This window comes from Pinus tabuliformis, chromosome 8 (assembly GCF_031772625.1).
Source record: "Pinus tabuliformis cultivar Carrire ecotype Pingquan chromosome 8, CPIR1, whole genome shotgun sequence".
Lineage (NCBI taxonomy): Eukaryota > Viridiplantae > Streptophyta > Pinopsida > Pinales > Pinaceae > Pinus > Pinus tabuliformis.
The window spans coordinates 1,802,669,894-1,802,687,993 of NC_142294.1; positions in this window are offsets into that span (position 1 = coordinate 1,802,669,894).

Consider the following 18,100-nt stretch of genomic DNA (forward strand, 5'->3'; position numbering starts at 1 on the left):
TGCTTTAGTTGTATGCAAATAGATGTTCATTGTCCATTCATATATTAGTTTTCAAGATTGTATGTTGTGATTGTGTTTGCCTTTCCTTTGTGCAGGAATTGATTTGGAGCCGGCTTTGAGGGAGTTCTTCTTGGTTGCATAGTGATCTCCAAACAAATATAGAAGGAGACTTGAGGTAATCCTCTTTCACTTTGTTAACTTATATTTGATAGATGAACATGTGTATAACTTGGTAGCTTTTGTAGATAATCTTACAGTCTGTCGAAAGGTCCCGAGAAGGCCTTTGAGGGTAGTTTTCATTCTCCATACACCGTGCATTTTACCCCATAGCAGAATTTCCGACTCCACTGGGGACTATACATCTAGTTTCCAGTTTACCCAAACTCTTCTCTCTTCTCTCTTATTTCTAAGAGCTTTGTATTCTTCAGCAATCCTTTTTCTGATCCACCAAATATCTTGCTACATCCTACTAGTATACACTCATCTCAGAAATTGATCTTGGAAACCGTTGTTGTGCAAGATTTCCCACACTAACGCATGTTACCAGGCTACATAGAGCTTTATAAAGCACTGTGCCTATGTACAAGGAGCATTAGTGACCCTACTAACTCTCTATAACCATTGTTACAGAGCGTTAGTCTCCCTTTGCCTTCATTTCCAGTAGTATCTGTGGACCAAAAGGGATGGAAAATATTCTCATGGGCTAAAATAAGATCTGTAACTATATTATGTCAGCAAAATTGGTGTCCTAGAAATTTATTTTTAGGAAAAAGTTTTGGTTTTTCTCTCTTAAAAAACAAATTTTCTAAAGGAAAGACTGATATTTTGTATTCATCCTTCTGTTTAAATAGTTGTGAGTTGCTTCATTTTGGTTTTCATTAGTTGTTAGGAAATATTGGAAAAGAATATTTTGGTTATGCATGTGTTGAAAGACTATACATGCACAGACAAAACCATGAACATGTGAAAAATATGAATATGTAGAATAAGTCTTGTTTGCATCAAAATGAAAAAAAATTCAAAGCATTGTTTTTGCGTGATTTATTGAGTCAAGAGTCTCACCATATTTCATATGTCAACACCCCTACCGAAGAAAAATAATTAAGTACACATAAAATTTACATTAAAATCAATCAGTTACTCTTTTGAGCAAACCAACATTAGCTAGGCTAGGATCTTGGGATAAGCATGTGAGTGAACTACCCAAGGTTGAAAACCAAAACTAGTGTTGTTAACGAGCGAAAAATTCCTTCTGCACTCATATTACCAGGACCACTCCACTAATAATGGAGCAAAATATGAGACAACATCAGACTATAATTGAAGGTAGCCCACCTTCTCTTACAAATCGTTTGGTCATTCTGTGTACTGGGGGTCCCTTCGGGGATTTCGGAACTGAGTCGGGGACTCAGGTATCTTGCCCACACATCATGCTGTCTACGACTATGTCCCCCCTAGTGATGTCTGTGATATGAGGTATCTATAGTGGCCAAACTTATAGGGACTTACATAGGTGACTGGGATGGGCTGTCCTGGTACCTAACACGGATGGATCTACTCTGTCTTCAGTTTTTGGGAGGGTGCTTGTCTTCACGAGAGTACTTGGCCCCTCAATCTGAGGTTCGGGTGAAGCTCTAGAGTAACCGTAACCGTACATTTGGCCATCCTTCTCTATTATTCATTGAGATACTGCGTTTCATCTCCAGTGATCAGTGCTTATCAGATGAGGTACTTTCCCTTTGTTTGTTTATTGATTTATTTAGTGTATTTTTTATTTTTAGGTACCCAAATGTTATCATTTTGAGACTTTAACGAACATCACAATAAAAATTTATTTATAAACTTAACGGTCACCGTGGCTACATCCAACCCTCTTCGTCACTCTAGACGATTGTTAGGACTTCCTCCACTCATCGTGGAGGATCCGCCGAGCTCCAGTGAACCAGATTCCCCATCTTTGGGGAATCAGTCTCCCAAATCTCACACGGGATCTGTTTGGACAACTGACGATTCAAGTTTTCTGGAGGATTTCTTCATGGAAGGATTTCTTCCTCATTTTAACCCTCTACTCAAAAGTCAGTTGGACCCACTCTTGATTCCAGAGGCACTAGTACTTCCTGCTTCAGTAGTTGGAACATTTCCATCTATCCAGTCGATGACTAATGGGTTGTGGAACTTTAGGGACACTTTTGGTCCTTCACCACTCCCCCAGTCGACAGTCTCCACAACACCGGTAATGGCGAATCCCACTATCCTATTTGTCCCAGGTAAAAGCACTCACACAATACCATCTATGAGTGGAACCCAGCAGATGCTAGGTTCCACCCCTATGGTGCCACACTACATACCTTCAACAAGTGCCACATATAGTCCTCCTTATAACACTCAATGCGGCACTATGGGAGTGGTTCCTGTTTACCAACAATATGGTCGGCCGCCAATGTATTGTTCAAACCCCCATACTCATATACTTAGTGGGGTTCCCAATATGCACATGCCGGTAGGGAATGTAACAGTTCCCCCTCTGTTCTCAGGCATGCATGGTTAGTCGCTAATTTACATGAGTGTTCCCTCTGTCAATCAAGGACAAATGGTCAGTTCTGTGTCGAGCGGGAATCCCCAAGGGGTTTCCAACCAATCCATGGGGGAACCCTACTCACATACTCAAATGAGTCAAGGGGGCACCACTTATACTGGGGGAAATTTCATTCCCCAGTATCAAAATCCTCATGGACATCCACTCTACAACACCATACCGCAAAACAACTACTACACCACACAACCCATGTATAATATGGGGAACCAAACGATGGGAGGAGTGCAAAGCTCCTCAATTCATCCGTCATCACCATAGTTTGACTCAGGGGCACCTAACTCTCTACCTTTCTTAGAAATGTTGGATATACCCAACTTATACAAGTTGACAAATGACCCCATCTATCACAACTTATAATGGTCGTCGATCCTGCATAAAATACCAATGGACATCCCAAAGTTCGATGGAAAACAAGGGGAGGATCCGGGCACCCACATCACCACCTACCATCTCTGGTGTGTTTCAAACTCTATGGTAGATGATAGTGTCCAGTTACGTATTTTTCCCCACACCCTCACTAGCAACGCAGCGAAATGGTATATTGAGTTACCATGCGTGTCAATAAACACCTTTGACAATTTAGTGATGGAATTCCTAAAGCACTTCCAATTACCTATCCGCTATGAGACTGGGACAGAGCTCCTCACTTCATTTCGTCATGATATAGCCACCCACATCTCCGATCATATACATGAATGGAGACGTAGGTGGAGGTTAGTCAAAGCTCCCCTCCTAGACTTTCTCTTAATGGATTGGTTCTGCAGGTCCTTACTTCCTCAAATCGCTAGAGATGTCGCTCTAGGTGGTGCAGTCACAGAAGACCAATCCATACATAGTGCCTAGCACTTAGATTTGATATATTCACAGTCTGGCACTCTTTATGACATAATACCCAATGCTCCTGGTAACCCCAATGCTTTTGCCACTCAGCATCCCGGAGTGCATGCCTACGGGATTGTCGACGCAACCTCTGGGGCCACTATAAAACAACTCAGTGGTTCCATTGCCAAGATGGAAGTGGACCCCTCTACCAATACGATTGCTCTTCCTACCACTACGATAAGCTTTGTGCAGTCTACAAAAAGTCCCAGTGGTAAGAAAAAGAAGAATAAGAAAAGGACCGCTCCTTCTTAGGAGCAGTCAACAAAGCAGCCCAACCCAAAACAGAAGGTTGCTACACCTATTGCTGATGAAAAGGATACACTTGTCAGATTTCCTTGGAAAGTATGTGTTGAAGACCATGGAACTTGGTGTTGTCTGCAGCTTCAGGAATGCACAAATTACCTTGCCAAAAGGGATACTAGTAAGACCCCCGTTGTCCTTAGGAATCATTTTCCCACTCAGCAACAACAAAATCTTATTGCCAACCAACAACAACCCATGCGAGGGGGCAATGATGGTTCACAACATCCTTTAGGTGGTAAAGGATATTCTACCATTTACACACTTGAAATGGTATATCTCTCCACAAGAACCAAATCTTATGAAGCTCCTATCGCTCATGTAGCAGAACCATCCTCCAGTCCAAACCCACCCCCCCCCAATGATATGCAGATCGAAAGGCTGGTTGCGGACCTTGTAATTAGACCCCAAAAGGGGCACTTCGACGCACAATGCACAATACATCTGCTCATGCTATCCAACACTACAACATCGTAGAGGATTTGGCACAAGCGCTGTCGACTATGTTGGCGCTCAAAGTATTACAAACATGCCCAACACAATGGAAAGCTTTGCTTTTGGCTATTGGTGGTACCAACCCAAAGGATTCCACACTTGCTATTTTCGACGTGGACAAGTGTAAACCTCCCCTTTCTCACTACCTTGCATTCCAGGTGCATATAACTTCGAAAGGTAAAGGTATACATAGAACTGTCATTGACGAAGGTGCTTCTAATTATGCCATGTCGGCTTCATGTTGGCTCGCCCTGGGTTCTCCAACCCTAACCCTACCGTCGAACTCCCTGAAAGCTTTCGATGGTGACACCTTTATCCCAAAAGGATACCTATCTAGTTTCCCCATCACTTTGTTTGGGAAAACCATAACGGTGGATATAGAAGTCGTAGACAGAAAACTCGACTATAATCTCTTGCTGGGTCACAGTTGGACATATGCCACGACGGCCGTTGTATCTACTATTTTTCGCATCATCCAATTTCCATTGGATGGAAAGGTAGTTACAGTAGATCAACTATCTTTCTGCACCCCTGATTATTCACCATTACCAAGTGGCTTCGTACCCCTAGTAGGAAGTGGAATTGACTCTTATGTCAGTTTAGGTACCAGTCTACTAAAGGCCTCTTCCCTCATGGGTTGTTTTCCTCCTCAACCACCAAAGGTTTCATAGATGGTCAATATTCTTTCATCTATTCCTCATGAACAGACTGATCCATGGATCCTACTGGCTCCTTTAGACATTGACATGTACGGAGAACAAATGTCGCTGTCACCAGCTGAATTGGCCTACGAAGCCATTCAAATTTCATCTGAATCTCTGGTCACTTTGGTTTCGGCCAATGTTGCCACTTCCCCTCCCATAACCACTCCTTCTTTCGATCCACTCAATCAAGTCCTACATATGGATGAAGCTATTAGAGAGATCACGAGTTTAGAAGAGCGACCATGGGAGGATCCGCACCATCATGTTTCGATATCTGATTCGGAGATGATGCCTCTTCAAATCCTGCCATCTAACACACATGAAATCATTTCATCACCATATATGACTATCCAACCTGTGGATTTGGAAGGAAACAGGGGCAATATTTCAAAAACATTGCTCATCGATATTTCTATCATGACAGGAATCATGGAAAACATATAGATTGGAGCCAATCTCAATCCTGAGAAAATTATGAGCTTCACCTACCCTATTAAGGATTTCCACGATGTTTTCCCTTGGTCTTATGATGAAATGCATGGAATAGACCCTTCTATTGTCAAGCATGAGATCAAGAAGGACCAAGCATTCTTTTTATGGTAATTTTCTTGCTTGTTAATCCGAAAAATCCTCAAGTCTCCTTCTTCAAGCTCGTTAAACTCCCATGATGAAGATCGAGCATTCTTTTTATGGTATTTTTCTTGCTCGTTAATCCAAAAAACCTCGAGTCTCCTTCTTTGGGCTCATTAAACTACTACAATGAAGAATAGAATAGAGCACTTTTAGGGATATTTTATTGTTATTTAAAAAACATAAACATCTCTGAGTTTTCATCATTGCGCTCATTAAATCTGTACGACGATGGATAGAGCACTTTTTGAGATATTTTATTGCTCTTTAAAAAATATAAAGATCTTCGAGTTTTTATCATTGAGCTTGTTAAATCTATGCAACGATAGTTAGAGCACTTTTTGTGATATTTTATTGCTCTTTAAAAAATAGAAAGATCTTTGAGTTTTCATCGTTGCACTCATTAAATTCATACAACAATGCTCTGAGCAACTCTTTTTTGATCTTTTTCCAACTCACAAACTGAGAAATACCAAAGGAGCATTCTTTTTAGGTGCTTTTTTCTCTCTCTTTAAACTGAAAAAATCCTAAGCTTAGTCTTTCAGCTCGTTAAACTTGATGAAGATGACTCAAGCATTCTTTTAGGTACTTTTCTCACTTTTTAAACCAAAAAATCCTGAGTTTTTGTTACCGGGCTCGTTAAAAATATACAGCAGCAAGAGAACTTTCTTTTTTGGGACTATTTCTTGCTCTTAAATCGAAAAATCCCTAAGTTTTTCTCGTCCTTCAAGCTCGTAAAACTATGAAGAAAGGATGAGCCGTTCTTTTCCCTCTTTTTCTCGCTCACTAAACTGAAAAATATACCCTGAGTTTTCTTCATTTGACTCATTAAAAATTTTGATGAAGGTATTGAGTTTGTTGTCGCATGACTCATTAAAATTTCACGACGAAAAATGAGTTTAGTCCGTCACCTCGTACTCGTAACAAAATGAGGTCGACATCTATTGAAAATAGGTTTCTCTTTATCCGGGTTCAATAGATTAACTTACGGAAAAGTAACCGATCCGGGTATACTATTAACCTTTTGTCACACTCGGTTAACAACTATGACAAAGGGACCACCATGGAGTCTCTCTTTACGATCTTTTCAGACTCTCTAAATATGAAAATACCACTGAGTTGTCTAGTCTAGACTCTTTAAATTACACAGACAAGATATAGAGTCGTGCTTTTTACAATACTTTTTAGACTCTTAAAACATGAAAAAATCGACGAGTTTGCCTGTCTGGACTCATTAAACTAATTAGATAGGGCAAAGAGTTGTTGTTTTTTGCAATCCTTTTCAGACTCTTTAAACATGAAAATATCGATGAGTTTACCCATTTGGACTCATTAAATTAATCAGATGAGGAAAGTGGACAACACAACTGTATTCCGTATTAGAAATCGTAGTTTGGCAGCAGTCGTTCCCTTGAACATGGCACTCCCTCAGATAAATCTTCCTTTCGATGGCCTCTCAATATGAACCCTACCATTCTATGAATTTTAGCCTATATACCCTAATGTAATTGTGTCTTTGTATCCTAACACTCTGTAGTGTTCATGAGTCTAGTGCTGTCTGGTTAAAACCGTTGTCGTGCCTTCTATTTTTCAAGGGTTACCCATTTGTTTCCTCCATCAACTGATCAAACATATTATTTCATCATGCCCTCTGTCGTTTAGACCCAAATGCTCAAAAGATTCCTCAAAAAAAAATAAAAATCTTGTCCCGTTTCGTGTCGATTGATGTCGGACACATCATTGCCTACCTTTCGACAGGTTTCTTCCCATCGACTTCAACACTCTATCTAGGAAGATAACCCAGAAACACATTCAGTGCCTCGGTACTTGCAGACATTAGTGGCAGGTTACCATGTGTTTGATAAGGGGTTCTCATTATTGGCTCCTAGTTAAGCGATTCTATGGGTGTTCGATGACAAAGAAATCTTTCACACTCACTAGTTTGTACTGTGCATCTTGGAGACCATCACCATTATCAGTGGCCTTCCTTGCATTTGTTAATGGTCTCCATTATTGACTGGTAATCAGACAATTTCGTGCATGTTCGACATCAACACCTATTTTTCACATGTATTGATCTATGTTGTTCGGTGAAGTGGAAATCAAGACCTTGGGTAGAGGCTTGCATCATTCAGCCTTGTTTCCTCTCCCAAGGTGCGGATATTGTTTTTTGGAGACAGTTGTTTTAGGATGATTCTATTATGACACTAGATCTGCATTATGCATATTGGTAGACAGCCTTGTTATATCTCTTCAGAGAAGATTACTCTGACATAGCTAGTGTGCATGGGAATGCCCAACTCAGGACATGATTTTAGCAGTTTTATATATATGTGTTGTATCAGGTTTCCCTTGTCGCCTTAAGCTTCTCTCTCTCTAAAAATTTTGACAGAAAATCACAGTTTCAGTAAATTATTTCGGCCATCATCTCTGCCTCTGATCTCATACTTTAGGGGGCACCTGTTATACAAAAAAATGACCTCCTCATCAACTCAGACGTGAAATACAGGATGGCTGAAGCAAAGACCACAATTGCAGGCCTTGACTCCACACCAACGCTAGTTGCACACTGAAAACCTGCTTTATAAAGCTTGTTGCCAAGCCTAAAGCAGCGTTAGTGACCCCAATAACTCATGTTACTAGTGAAGGGGCAGAGTTAGTGAAACTAAGGGAAGTTCAATGGGTCAAGACAACAAATTAACACACAAATTTCTAGATATTTATCCCTAAATTTGCTCAAGAAAAGAAAGGAAACATCCAAAATCAAGATATTTGGAGGATTTCTAATATAAGAAAAGAAGGCAAATGGGAAAGAGCTGAAAAGTGGAGCAAGTTCATTGTTTTTTCCCTAGTGAACTCTAAGAGGAGCTTGGCAACCCTAACTCAATTGCTATATAAGCAAAGTGAGGGTTATTATGAAAGGGGTCAGAGCATTTGAAAGGATAGCGCACTAAGTTTTTGTGAACTGTCATACACTTGAAGAAGTGAGCTAAAAGAGAGAGAGAGAGAGAAGAAGGGGCAAGGGAAGACTGATACAATGGATGGTTGTAATCACTCTTCCATTATTAATACAGAACTGTAGTTGTGTTCCCTACTCCATAGTGTCGGTAACATTTTTCATTGAGTTGTTCATTTCGATACTTGTTTAGATGAGTGGTTTAGTTGTATGCAAATAGATGTTCATTGTGCATTCATATATTAGTTTTCAAGATTGTATGTTGTGATTGTGTTTGCCTTTCCTTTGTGCAGGAATTGATTTGGAGCCGGCTTTGAGGGAGTTCTTCTTGGCTGCATAGCAATCTCCAAACAAATCTAGAAGGAGACTTGAGGTAATCCTCTTTCCATACTTTGTTAACTTATATTTGATAGATGAACATGTGTATAACTTGGTAGCTTTTGCAGATAATATTACAGTATGTCAAAGGTCCCAGGAAGGCCTTTGAGGGTAGTTTTCATTCTCCATACATCGTGCATTTTACCCCATAGCAACTAACGCACCTCCAAGCTTGGTAACAAGCTTTATAAAGAAGGTTGTTAGTGCACAACTAGCGTTAGTGTGGAATCAAGGCCTGTGATTTTGGTATTTGTTTCAGCTATCATGTATTTCCCCTCTGAGTTGATGAGGAGGTCAATTTGTTGTATAATAGATTCCCCCTAAAGTATGAGATCAGAGGCTGCGATGATGGCCAAAATACTTTACTAAAACTGTAATTTTCCTTTCAAAAAGAGAGAGAGGATCGAAGCTTTAGGCGGTACTGGAAACCTAATACAACACATATATATAAACTGCTAAAATCATGTCCTGAGTCGGGTATTCCCATGCTCAGTAGCTATGTTAGAGTGATTTTCTCCAAAGAGATATGATGATGTTGGCCACCGATAAGCACAATGTGGATCCAGTGTCATAATAGAATCATCCTGATAAGCTATCTCCAAAAAAACAATATCCATAGCTTGGGAGAGGAAACAAGGTTGAATGATGCAAGCCTCTACCCAAGGTCTTGATTTCCACTTCACCGAACAACATAGATCGATACATGTGAATATATGCATTGACATCGAACATGCATGAAATCATCTGATTACCAGTCAATAATGGAGACCATTAACATATGTGAGGAAGGCCACCGATAATGGTGATGGTCTCTAAGATGTACATTACAATCTAATGAGTGTGAAATATGTCTTTGTCGTCGAACACCCATTAGAATTGCTTAACCAGAAGTCAATAATGAGAATCCTTGATCAAACACAAGGCAACCTGCCACTGATGTCTGCAAGTACCAAGGTATTGAATGTGTTTCTAGGTTATCTGCCTAGATAGAGTGTTGAAGTCAATAGGAAGAAACCTGTTGAAGGTAGGCAATAATGGTTCCTACATCAGTCAACATGAAACGAGACAAGAATGATTTTGTTTTCTGATGAATCTTTTGAGTATTTGGATCTAAACAATGGAGGGCATGATGGAAGGATATGCTTGATGGGTTGATAAAGGAAACAAAAGATTAAACTTTGAACAATAGAAGGAACAACAATGATTTTAACCATGCAGCACTAGACTCATGAACACTACAGAGTGTTAGGATACAGAGATGCAATCACATTAGGGTATTTAGGCTAAACTCATAGGATGGTAGGATTCATATTTAGAGGCCGTCATAAGGAAGGTTTATCTGAGGGAGTGCCATGTTAAAGGAAATGACTGCTGCCAAACCATGCTTTCTAATACTAAATGCAGTTGTACTATCAAATTTCCCCGTTTGATTAGTTTAATGATTCCAGATAAGTAAAATCATCGATATTTTCATATTTAAAGGGTCTGAAAGGACCGAAAAAAGTGCAACTCTTTGCCCTATCTGATTAGTTTAATGAGTCCAGAAAGACAAAATTGTCGATTTTTTCATGTTTTAGGAGTCTGAAAAAGTATCGTAAAAAAGAGTGACTCTATATCTTGTCTATGTAATTTAACAAGTCTACACTAGACAACTCAGTGGTCTTTTCATATTTAGAAGTACAAAAAGATCGTAAAGAGAAACTCCATGGTGGTCCCTTTGTCATAGTTGTTAACCAGGTGTGACAAAAGGTTAATAGTATACCCGGATCAATTACTTTTCCATAAGTTAATTTATTGAATCTGGATAAAGAGAAACCTATGTTCAATAGATGTCAACCTCATTTTGTTATGAGTACGAGGAGATAGACTAAACTCGTTTTTCGTCGTGAATTTTTAATGAGTCACATGACGACAAACTCAATACCTTCATCAAATTTTAACGAGTCAAATGAAGGAAACTCAAGGTATCTTTTTCAATTTAGTGAGTGAGAAAAAAGAGGTAAAAGAAATACTCATTCATCCTTCGTAGATTTTAACGAGCCCAAAAGAGGGAAAAAAGTAGGGGATTTTTCGATTTAAGAGCGAGAAATGGTCCCAAAAAGGAAAATGCTCTGGTTGTTGTCATATATTTTTAATGAGCCCGGTGAAAAAAACTCGGGATTTTTTAGTTTAACAAGTGAGAAAAGTACCTAAAAGAATGCTCGGGTCATATTTATAAATGTTTAACGAGCCTAAAGAAAAAACTCAAGATTTTTTCAGTTTAATGAGCGAGAAAAAGGCGCCTAAAAATAATTTCTCAATTGGTCTTTTTTAGTTTAATGAGCTAGAAAAAGATCGAAAAAGAGTTGCTCAGACCATCGTCGTATATGTTTAACGAGCCCAATGATGAAAGGCTTGAACCATCGTTGTATATGTTTAACGAGCCCAACGATGAAAAGCTCGGATATTTTTCAATATTTTTAGAGCAAGAAAAGATCCCATAAAAGAACAACACTTTTTAGTACTTTTTGGTTTTGGAATGTTTATGTAATGTTACAAAGTACATGCCTAGTGCAATACTAGGCATAATACTTTTTGAGATAGAGTCCATTTATGGCCTCCTTGAGTGGGACTCCTTCACAGTCTTACAGTTCATATACCCCTTTGGAGAGGACTTTCTTGATGACATAGGGACCTAGCCATAAGGGTTGAAGCATGCCTGCCCCCAAGAGATCATGTTTCTGGTCATAAAGCAACACAAAGTCGCCCTCTTAGTAAGAACGAATCTTAACCTTTTTTTCGTATTGGGACTTTACCCGGCGCTTGTGAGCCTCAAGTGTCAATTTGGCATCTCGATGGGTTTCTTCCAGCTGATTAAGGTATACTAAGCATTCTTCTTCGGCAGTAGTGCCGGGTAGGAGTTCAATGGCTAGTTTCAGGGAAGGGATTTGACACTCAATGGGTAGAACTACTTCTAGGTCATACACCAGTTGAAAGGGTGTGAAGCCCGTGGCAGTTTTTACTGAAGTTTGGTATGCCCATAGCTCCAAATATAACATTCAGTGCCAATTGGTTTTATGGTTTCCTACCGACCTATGAATCATGGTTTTTAAGATGCCATTTATGGCTTCCACTTGACCATTAGCTTGGGGATAGTAGGAGGATGATTGATCCTGACGACAACCAAGCAGCGACATTAAGTCAGACATCATATGGTTCTGGAAGTGAGATCCATGGTCTATAACGATTGTGCAAGGTACACCGAAATGAAAGATGACCTGATTGAACAGAAATAGCACCGCAGTTTCTCCATCGGCGCTGTAGGTAGGAAGGGCTTCGACACATTTCGTAAAATAGTCCATAGCTACTATGATATAATTGTGTCCAGCAGAAGAAATGGGATTACAGGTGACGAAGTCTATCCCCCATTTGGAAAAAGGGCCAACGGAGATCACCGGGTGCAGTAGGGCCGGAGGGGTGCACATTTTCTTTGTGAATACTTGACAAGGATGGCATTGCTGGATGGCCTTGACATAATCTTTGAACAAGGTCAGCTAGTAATAGCCTGTGCGCAAGATTTTCTGTGCAGTAGATATGCCAGAAAGATGACCACCACATGCCCCAACATGGCAGTCATTTAAAATGTGCTTTGCCTCTTCATGAGTGAGGCAACGTTGAAGAACTGTATCTGCACTGTGATGATATAACATATCGTTAAGCACTAGATAGTGTTGCGCTTGGTGACGGATGCGACGACAGTCGCTTGAAGTGAGTTCGGGGCGGAACTATTGTGCTTGGAGGTAGACAAGGATGTCTCCATACGAAGGGTCAGTGGTGTCAATAAGATAGATAACCTCATCTAGGAGAGGATCGTGGGATACCTCGTTTGGATCGACGATGGGAAGTTCTGATAAAAGTTCAGTGAAGACTAAGGAGTTCTTCACCTTGGCAGCTGTGAAAATTAGATCAAATTGTTGTAGGATTATGATCCATTTCGAATATTTTCCTCCAATTACTTGATGAGAAAAAATATGTCTCATGGGATTCTCCAAGGCGATGACAGTAGTCTATCGTAGAAATATGTAGTGTCAGAAACAGTTGATAGCAAAGACGACTGCCAATGATAGCTTTTCCACATGCGAATATCAAAGCTCGGGCCTAGCCAGGCCTTTGGACAGATAATAGATCACATGTTCACTCCAGTCATCTTGCATTTGAACCAAGACCATTCCAAGAGAGGATGGTGAGGCTGCCAGGTAAAGAATAAATTCGTGACTATAGTCGGGACCGCTAAGGAGTGGGTCTGATATAAGTTTCGTTTTTAAGGCCTCAAATGATCATTGAGCTTGATCATCCCACAAATATGGCACTCCTTTCTTAAGTAGGCGCATGAATCCTTTCATAAATTTGGCATAATTTATGATAAATCATTGTAAAAAAATTTCTTTCCCTTGCAAACATTGGAGCTGTAGAATGGATTGTGGTTCTGACAATTGAATAATTTCTTTTACCTTATCGAGATCAATCCTAATCCCGTACTTGGAGACAATGAATCCAAGTAAGCATCGAGATTTGATGAAGAAAATGCATTTATGTGGATTCAGGCAGATGTTGTAAAACCAAAACCTTAGAAAGATCTCTCTTAAATGGTTTAGGTGTTGCGTTCGTTACTTGGAATGGGCTGGAAGGTCATCCAAGTAAGCCTGAACAATATGCCTGATATCGTGAAATGTGTAGTCCATAGCTCTTTGAAAATTTGCTCCAGCATTCTTTAATCTGAATGGGATTTTTCAATAGGCAAAGACGCCCCATGGGCAGATGAAGGTAGTTTTATGCTGGTATTTGGGTTTTATAGCAATCTAGTTGTAACTTGAGAATCCATCCATGAATGAAAATGATTCACAACCGGTGCAATCGTCGATGATTTGGTCGATGAACGGTGTCAGATAATTATCCTTAGGACACATGGCGTTCAAGTCTTGATAGTCGACACATACGTGGATGGTTCCTTGTTTTTTATTGGTAGGAACCAGATTGGAAACCCATTCCATTAAAGGAATAGGATAGACGAAACCAGCATGTAAAAATTTTTCTACTTTGTTTTTTATGGTCGCTGTTTTGCAGGGATGGACCGGTCAAAGTCTTTAACGGACAGGTTTTTCATTATTGTAAAGCTTGATCTCATGCTCGATGATAAAAGGGTATATACCAAGCATTTCCTCATAAGACCAGGCAAATACATCGTGGAATTCCTTAAATAGGCAAGTGAAGCTTGCACTTTCCTCACGATTGCAATCGGCTCCAATCTGGATGTTTTCCACGATGCCTGTCGTGACAGAAATATTGATGAGCAATGTCTTTGAAATATTGCCCATGTTTCCTTCTGCCTCCAAAGTTTCGATGGTTGTATAGGGTGAGGAAATGATTTCTAGTATGTCAGGGGATAGGATTTGAAGAGGCATCGTGTTCGAATCAGATATCGAAACACGATGGTGCTAATCCTCCCAAGGTTGCTCTCCTAAACTCATGATTTCTCGAATAGCTTCGTCCATAGGTAGGACTTCATTGAGTGGATCGAAAGGAGGAGTGGTTATGGGAGGGGCAGTGGTACCATCGGTAGTAACCAACGTGACCAAAGATGCGGATGTGGATTGAATGGCTTGGTAGGCCAATTCAGCTAGTGACAACGACATTTGTTCTCTAAATGTGTCAAGGTCTGAAGGAGCCGATAGGATCCATGGATTGGTCTGTTCATGAGGAATAGATGAAAGCATGTTGACCATCTGTGAAACCTTGGGCAGCTAAAGAGGAAAACAACCCATGAGGGAAGAAGCCTTCAGTAGACCGGTACCTAAACTGACATAAGAGTCAGTTCCACCTCCTACTAGGGGTACAGAGCCACTTGGTAATGGTGAATAATCAGGGGTGTAGAAAGACAACTGATCTACTGTAACTACCTTTCCATCCAATGGAAATAGGATGATGCGAAAGACAGTAGATACGACGGTCATCATGGCATATGTCCAACTACGACCTAGCAAGAGATTATAGTCAAGTTTTTTGTCTACGACTTCTATGTCCATCGTTATGGTTTTCCCATACAAAGTGATGGGGAAACTGGCTAGCTATCCTTTTGGGATAAAGGTGTGGCCATCAAAAGCTTTAAGGGAGTTCGATAGTGTTGGGTGTGGAGCCTGATTATCTTCTATATGCAAAGGTATCGCCACATTGGATCCTAGTTCGATATGGGGGCGGCAACGCCGCCCATAAAATATTCTCTACAGGGGGGGTCCAGGGGGGGCGGCTGTGACCTTTGGGAGCCCCCCCCTGGCAGGGGGTTTCGGGGGCAGCGCCCCCAAAGCTAAAAACAGCTGTAAAATTGCCTTGTAAAAGTATAGTAATTTCTAGTCAATCTGGGCCGTTCATTAGGCGGATGATCTGACGGTAGAACTTATGTTTAGTTTAGGGTTTTTGCCCTAGAAGGCAACCGCTCTCTTTGTATGAGGGAATTGTATTTGAGGCTATGTGATAGATTTGTATTCCGTGAGCGGGAAACAGAGAGGTGAGACTGTGAGAGAAAATAGAGGATATTACAACGGATTTGCTGTAGGTTGTGTCTCTTCATTTTGCTAGATAATAGAAAGGAAGGACTGGCTATTCGGGGTGGACGTAGCCCAAACTGGGTGAACCACGTATATCTGTGTCTCTCTTGTTTTGTGCAATTTCTGTGTTTATATTTCTGCAATATTTTATGTGTTCCATTTCTCCATAATATATAATTTCCTAATAGACAGCGGGGATAGGGCTGGAGAACCCAGGGCGATCCAACACAAAGTCGACATGACGCAGCTATAAGCACCTTCATCGATGACAGTTTTGTGTATACCTTTACCTTTTGAAGTTATATGCACCTGAAATGCAAGATGGTGGGAAAGGGGAGGTTTAAACTTGTCCATGTCGAAATTTGAAAATAGCAAGCATGGAATCCTCTGGTTCATTACCACCAATAGCCGAAAGCAAAGCTTTCTTGTTGTGTTGGGCATGTTTGTAATACTTTGAGTGCTGACATAACCAATGGCACTTGAGCCAAATCTTCTACAATGTTGTAGTGTTGGGCGTCACGTGGAGATGTGTTGTGCATTGTGCGTTGAAGTGCAAGGTCTACAACTAGCCTTTTGATATGCAAATCATTGGGCAGCGGTGGGTTTGGACATGAGGAAGGTCCCGTTGCATGAGCGACAGGAGCTCCATAAGATTTGGCTCTTGTGACAAATTCTACCATTTCAAATGTGTAAATAGTAGAATATCCTTCACCAACCGAAGGATGTTGCGAACCATCGTTGCCCCCTTGTGGGCATTATAGTTGGTTTGTGATAAGATTTTGTTGTTTTTGAGTGGGAAAAGGATTTCTAAGGACAGCGGGGGTCTTACCAGTATCCCTTTTTGCAAGGTATTTTATGCATTCCTGAAGACGCGGGCAATGCCAGGTCATGTGGTCTTCAACACAGAGTCTACATGGATATCTAGTGGGTTTATCCTTTTCCTTGTCAGTAGGCACAATGTCCTTTTTTTTTGGGTTTGGCTGCTTTATTGACTGCTCCTCAGAAGGAGCGGTTTTTTTTCTTATTCTTCTTGTTCTTTCCACCAGATTTTTGCATAGACTGCACAAAGTTTATTTCAATGGTAGGAAGAGAAGTCAATTTGGTAGAGGGGTCCATTGACATCTTGATGATGTGACTACTAAGTTGTTTTATAGCAGCCCTAGAGGTTGCACCGACAATCCCGTCGGTGTGCACTCCAGGGTGCTGAGTAGTGGAAACATTGGGGTTGCTAGGGGCATTGGGGATTATGTCATAAAGAGTGCCAGACTGTGAATATATCATATCTAAGTGCTGGGCACAACATATGGATTGGTCTTCTGTGATGCACCACCTAGAGCGACATCTCTAGTGATTTGCGGGAGTAAGGACTTGCAGAACTAGTCCGTTAAGAGAAATTCTGGGAGGGGAGCTTTGACTAACCTCCACCTACGTCTCCATTCATGTATATGATTGGAGATGTGGGTGGCGGTATCCTGACGAAATGAAGTGAGGAGCTCTATCCCAGTCTCATAGCGGATGGGTAGCTAAAAGTGCTTTAGGAATTCCATCGCTAAAGTGTCAAAGGTGTTTACTGATGCACATGGTAACTCAATATACCATTTCACTGCGTTGCCAGTGAGGGTGCGGGGAAAAAGACGTAACTAGACACTATCATCCACCATAGAGTTTGAAACACACCAAAGATGGTAGGTGGTGATATGGGTGCCCGGATCCTCCCCTTGCTTTCCATCGAACTTTGGGATGTCCGTTGGTATCTTATGCGGGATTGGTAACCATTGTAAGTTGTGATAGATGGGGTCATTCATCAGCTTGTAAAAGTCGGGTATATCCAACGTTTCCAAGAAAGGCAGAGAGTGTGGTGCCCCCAAATTGGACCATGGTGATGACATATGACTTGAGGAGCTTTATGCTCCTTCCATCATTTGGCTCCCAATATTGTACATGGGTTGTGTGATGTAGCAATTTCTTTGAGGTATGGTGTTATAGAGTGGATTTCCATGAGGATTTTCATACTGGGGTATAGAATTGCCCCTAGGATAAGTGGTGCCCCCTTTACTCATTTGAATGTGTAAGTAGGGTGCCCCCATGGATTAGTTGGGAACCCCTTGAGGATTCCCACCTAACATAGAACTAACCATTTGTCCTTGATTGACAAAGAGAATGCTCATGTCAATTAGCGACTGACCATGCATGCCTAAGAACGGAGGGGGAATTGTTATGTTCCCTATTGACATGTGCATATTGGGAACCCCCCCAGGTATATGGATCTAGGGGTTTGATCTATACAATGGAGGTTGACCATGTTGTTGGTAGATGAGAACCACGCCCATAGTGCCACATTGAGCGTTATAGGGAGTGTTGTATGTGGCACTTGTCGAAGGTATGCAGTTTGACACTAAAGGGGTGGAACCCAACATCGGCTAGGTTCCACTCGTAGATGGTGTCATGTGAGTGGTTGTACCTGGGAAAAATGGGATAGTGGAGTTTTCCATCAATGGTGTTATGACGACTTTTGACTAGGGAAGTGGTGGAGGACCAAAAGCGTCCACAAAGATCCACGACCCGTTAGTTGTCGACG